Here is a 6084-nt window from a genome sequence, read left to right on the forward strand (position 1 = left end):
ACAGGTGACGTAGGCTCCAGGGGGCCTGAAGGAAAGAAAGGGGACATGGGCCACATGGGTTCTGTTGGTCAAAGGGGATTCCTGGCCAGGACGGGTTGCCGGGCCAACCAGGCCAACCAGGATATCCGGGGAAACCTGTGAGTGAACCTCCTCCTGACCATCTCTGAGCGGATTAGCAAAAGAAAGAAAAATGGAAGTAATTTTCTGCCTGTACTAGAGGACTTATGTTGGGAGTAATGGGGACGCAGCTGTCAGTGGGTGGGCTATGTGGAGACAGAATGTAAATTTGCAGGGCTACTCAGTCGTGAGTCGCTGATTCAGCTCAAGTGTAACTGTGTTGCAGGGCAAGCCTCCCTCAGATGAACATCTTCTAAAGCTCTGTGAGGACGTTCTGCGCAGTAAGTACTTGCTTGTTTTTATGTTACTTGGCTGAGAACCTGAGTCTGAAACTCCTTCCCAACACACACCACATGCTGCTAACAGTCCACAGCTCCAGAGCCAGAAACACCTGCAGGAAGTGATAGGAGGAGAGAGGAGAGGGACAAGAAAGCACAAGATTACGGAAAAGGGAAGAAGTCGAGTTAGTAACATGCATTAATGGGATGAGGTTGCATACAGAGGGAGAGAAAGAAGAGGAGAGAGGAGCTCAGTGCATCATGGAAAATCCCCCGGCAGTCTAGGCCTATAGCAGCATAACTAAGGGATGGTTCAGGACTCACCTGAGCCAGCCCTAACTATAAGCTTTATCAAAGAGGAAAGTCTTAAGCGTACTCTTAAATGTAGAGATGGTGTCTGCCTCCTGAACCCAAACTGGAACCTGGTTCCACAGGAGAGGGGCTTGATAGCTGAACGCTCTGGCTCCCTTTCTACTTTTGGAGACTCCAGGAACCTCAAGTAACCCTGCATTCTGGAAGTGCAGTGCTCTGGCGGGGTAGAGCTCTTTAAGATAAGATGGTGCCTGACCATTAAGAACTTTGTAGGTGAGAAGAATGATTTTAAATTCTATTCTGGATTTTACTGGAAGCCAATGCAGAGAAGCTAAGACGAGAAATGTGGTCTGTTTTCCTGGTTCTTGTCAGAATACGTGCTACAGCATTCTGGATCAGCTGAAGAGCCTTAATGGACTTTTCGAGCAGCCTGACAATAAGGTATTCCCGTAATCCAGCCTAAGTAACAAATGCATGGACTAGTTTTTCTGCATAATTTTTAGACAGGATGTTCCTGATTTTTGCAATATTACGTAGGTGAAAACGACATCTGATCAAAGATAACCCCAAGATTCCTCACAGTGGTGCTGGAGGCCAGGGCGATTCCATCCAGGGAAACTATATCTTTAGATAATGCATCACGGAGGTGCTTGGGCCTTAGAACAATAACTTCAGTTTTGTACATTTTTAACATTAGAAAATTATAGGTCATCCAGGTTTTAACATCCTGAAGGCACATTTGAAGTTTAGCTAACTGATGAGTTTCATCTGGCTTGATCGATCGATATAACTGAGTATCATCTTCATAAAAATGGAAGTTTATGGAGTGTTTCCTGATAATATTGCCTAAAGGAAGCATATAAAGTGAAGAGGATTGGTCTGAGCACAGATCCTTGTGGAACTCCATGACTAACTTTGGCATGCATGGAGGATTCATCATTAACATGTACAAACTGAAATCGATCTGATAAATAGGACTTAAACCAGCTTAGAGCGGGTCCTTTAATGCCAATGAAATGTTCCAGTCTCTGTAATAGGATCTGATGGTCAATGGTATGAAGTGCAGCACTAAGATCTAATAAAACCAGTACAGAGACAAGTCCTTTGTCTGATGCAATAAGGAGGTCATTAGTAATTTTCACCAGTGCTGTCTCTTTGCTATGATGAACAATCCTGAAATAAACTATTGCTATGTAGAAAGTCACATAGCTGTTTGGCGACTGCATTCTCCAGGATCTTAGAGAGAAATGGAAGGTTAGATATAGGTCTATAGTTGGCTAAAACATCTGGATCAAGGTTGGGCTTTTTCAGAAGAGGTTTAATTACAGCTACTTTAAAGTACTGTGGTACATAGCCTGTTAATAAAGGTAGATTGATCATATCTAGTAGAGAGTGCTGACTAAGGGTAAAACTTCTTTAAGCAGCCTAGTTGGGATGGGGTCTAAGAGGCAGGTTGATGGTTGAAGAAGAAGATGAAATTATTGAAGTTAGTTGCTAAAGACTGAGGGAAGCAAAGCAGTCTAAATATATATCTGGTTTTACAGCTGTTTCTAAGGTTCCTGAGTTTAGAGATAAGTCGGTGCCAGTTGAGGGCAGGTCTTGGTGAATTTTGTTTCTAATAGTTTGAATTTTATCATTAAAGAAGCTCATGAAGTCATAACTACTGAGAGCTATGGGAATACTTGGCTCAATAGTGCTGTGACTCTCTGTCAGCCTGGCTACAGTGCTGAAAAGAAACTTGGGGGTGTTCCTATTTTCCTCTATTAATAATGAGTAGTACGCTGCTCTGGCATTACGGAGGGCCTTCCTATAAGTTTTAAGACTATCTTGCCAAATTAAACGAAAATTTTCCAGTTTGATGGAACGCCAATTCCTCTGAAGTTTCTGCGATATTTGCTTTCATTTGCAAGTTTCAGTGTTATACCATGGAGCTAACCGTCTTTGTTTATAATTTTCTTTTTTAGAGGGGAAACAGAGTCTAGTGTCATTCGCAGCAAGCCTGCAGCACTATCAACAAGACGATCGACTTGGGAGGGACTGAAATTAGCAGAGTCCTCTGTTACTTTGTGACTTGATAATGAATTTAGAGCTGATGGAATCGCATCCTTAAATTTAGCTACAGCACTATCAGACAGACATCTTGTATAGAAATTTTTGCCCAATGGCGTGTAGTTCACCAATACACACTCAAAAGTTATCAAACAGTGGTCAGATAAAGAGGGATTCTGTGGGAACGCTATTAAACGTTCAATTTCAATACCATATACCAGAACAAGGTCGAGGGCGTGGTTAAAACAGTGAGTCGGTTCATGAACACTCTGAGAGAAGCCGATGGAATCTAACAGAGAGATAAACGCAGTACTGAAGCTGCCATTCTCAACGTCCACATGAATATTAAAGTCCCCTACAATAATAACTTTGTCTGACTAAAGTTGACAAAAACTCAATACAGTATGTTGTGTTTGTGGATTTAAACACTGATTCTGTCTATTGCTCCAGTAGCTCTAATCAAAACATCCTTCATGATGGTCGACCATGATCAGTTTTGTGGTCAGGGGCTGGAGGACCAAGAAAAGGAGGGAACATAATTAACTTAGTGGAAAGTATCCAACGAAGGTTAAAATCAAGGGCAACTGGACTTGGTTGAAGATACTGGAAGACGTTTCGTCCCTCATCCAAAGAACTTCTTCAGTTCTGACTGACTGGCAGGGAAACTCAGCTATTTAACCTCAGTGGGGTCGTTGGCCAGGGTCATCGATACCACTGGTTCGTTAGTGTTCCTGGTTGCTGTGACGACAGTCGTTACAGTCGTTAAGACTACCTGTGGCCAAGACTGAACGACCAACGTTGGTATCTTCACCTGAGGCCAATAGGTTACGTTTGTTGAGTTTCCTGGGAAGTGATGAAAGGACAGCATTGTAAGTGGGGGATAAGTGGTGCCGTAGACCCCCTCCCCTGTTCAATGACGGCTTCTCAACCCTGGTGTAGATGGCTTCCTTGACACCTCTTTCAAACCATCCATCTTCTCTGTCTAAAATGTGCACCTGGTGGTCCTCAAACGAGTGTCCTCTGTCCTTCAGATGTAAGTAGACTGCAGAGTCTTGACCTGAGGAGTTGGCCCTTCTGTGTTGAGCCATGCGTTTGTGTAGTGGTTGTTTAGTCTCCCCAATATACAGGTCTGTGCATTCCTCACTGCATTGGACCGCATACACTAGATTGCTTTTCTTGTGTTTGGGTGTGCGGTGTTTGGGGTGTACCAGCATCTGTCTTAGTGTGTTCTTGGGTTTAAAAAACACAGGGATGTTATGTTTGTTGAAAATCCTCCTGAGTTTCTCTGATACTCCAGACACGTACGGAATCACAATGTTGTTGTTGTTTTCCTCCTCTCCTGTAGTTTTGTTCTTCTTGGATCTTGTGGCTGTTTTCACAAAGGTCCATTTAGGGTATCCACAGGCTGTAAGTGCCCCCTTCAGGTGGTTCTATTCCTTCTCTCTGGCTTCAACCAAGTCCAGTTGCCCTTGATTTTAACCTTCGTTGGATAACTATGACCTGGATGACTGAGAATCTTCATAGACATCTTAGTGGAAAGCACCCAAAGTCTTTGCAGCAAACATGCTTCTGATTGACTTCCTGTTCCAATGTTGTGACTCCTACTGTAACAGGAGAAATCACTAAGTAGAAGTGAGAATAAGAACTCTACGATCACACAATTCTATGATAAATATGCACACACACAGTAGCTATATGTGAGAATGTGGTCAGACTCTCTTATGAAAGCAGTTGTGACAAAATATTCTAATATACTGTAACGGATTACTCAGCACCTTCTGGCTGTGCCCTGCAGATCAACTTCCAGCACTGCTCCAGACCCTGATCCCCACAGCTGGGTGTGAACCTTGCCAGAGCATGAAGGGACCCCCGGGTGAGCCAGGACCACCAGGGCCCAAAGGCTCCATGGGAACTCCAGGCTACCCTGGCAGGAATGGTGCTCCCGGTTACCCAGGACCTCCTGGCCTGCAGGGTCCTGTAGGCCTTAAAGGTGATATAACCCATAATGTAGGGATTGACATGGTAATAATCAACACCTTAGGACAAGTTTATAGTATCTGTATTTAATACTCCCTTTTGAGGCAGAGGTGTCAGATTCACTGTCTGCAAGTGTAACTGAAACTTGAAAACAAGACAATGAATAACAACATCAATTCATGAACAGGAGCTAAGACAAAATGTATTGCTCTCATCAACGATTAAAATCAAAACAGTGTCAGCGACTAACAAATTGAATGTGTTAATGCTCAGTGTACCCCATAAAACAAGATCATTAAACAAGTGAACATCAGCACAGCTACAGACATAAAAATCTTAGTGAGCTGTCTCTGATTTATCATCACTTGAAGATAGCGAGTGGCTAATCAGCCGTGAAAGATGCCAAACTGTACCACTCCACTGCTGTGTATCATTTCCACTCACTGGGTCAGGCAAACAGCAACTTCTGAGGTATCAGGCTTGGTTGAAAACCCTGAGGGAAGAGACAATTTATAAGTAAAATTTACTTATTTTTTTGCTAATTAGCAAATATTAGCATGCTAACAAGCTAAACTAAGATGGTGAACACTGTGAACATTAGATATCAAATGCTAAATATCAAAATATTAGCTTTGTCACTGTGAGCATGTTAGCATGCTTACATTATATTTAAGCTGAGAACAACACTATGCCAAAATACAGCATCACAGAGCCGCTAGCATGGCAGGAGGCTGCGGTCCATCAGGACCAAACCTCTCGCCACAAGAACAGTTTCTTTCCGATGGCAGTGGGCTTCCTCAACAAGGCCTGGGTCCCCACTGTCACTGATTCTCATGCCCCCCTCCCCAAACACACACACACACTTATACACACTCTAGACCCCTACACTTTACAACGCTCAGCTGTGCTTTATGCTTATGTTGTGAACTTTTGCACATACTTGTCAGCATTGTATTATAGTATTATTGTATTTTTTGTATACTTTTTATATTTTTATATATTATATTTATGTTCATGTGTACTTCAAGCACCAACTTATAGCAAGGCAAAATGTACCTGGCAATAAACCCGATTCTGAGTAGATCATAGGCGTTTTACTGGGGCACATGCACCTGTATCCATGTGCTGTGCCTCAGTAAAACTGTCAAGACCCCTTTTTGGACGTGTAGGGCTTCGCAGTGAAGTTAGCAACAATTGGCAACATCTGCAACGTCTGGTCAAGTTAGCAATAATATCAGAATCAGAATCAGCTTTATTGCCAGGTATGTGTACACATATGAGGAATTTGACTCAGGATTGTACATTGCTCACGAAGCGCTTACTCATACAAAAATATAAAAATAAAATAAAA

General features: G+C 42.8%; 1 long non-coding RNA gene across 1 annotated transcript; it reads left to right on the plus strand.

Moving 5' to 3' along the window:
- Positions 1-78: 78 nt before the first annotated feature.
- On the plus strand, positions 79-5670 carry LOC119919275. The gene is made up of 3 exons (XR_005447669.1): positions 79-137; positions 344-398; positions 4552-5670. It is a non-coding gene; the product is annotated as an uncharacterized LOC119919275 (long non-coding RNA).
- The last annotated feature ends 414 nt before the right edge of the window (positions 5671-6084 follow it).

This window comes from Micropterus salmoides, unplaced genomic scaffold (assembly GCF_014851395.1).
Source record: "Micropterus salmoides isolate LMB-PRFRI ecotype aquatic unplaced genomic scaffold, ASM1485139v1 Ms_hic_scaffold_2645, whole genome shotgun sequence".
In the NCBI taxonomy this organism is placed as follows: domain Eukaryota; kingdom Metazoa; phylum Chordata; class Actinopteri; order Centrarchiformes; family Centrarchidae; genus Micropterus; species Micropterus salmoides.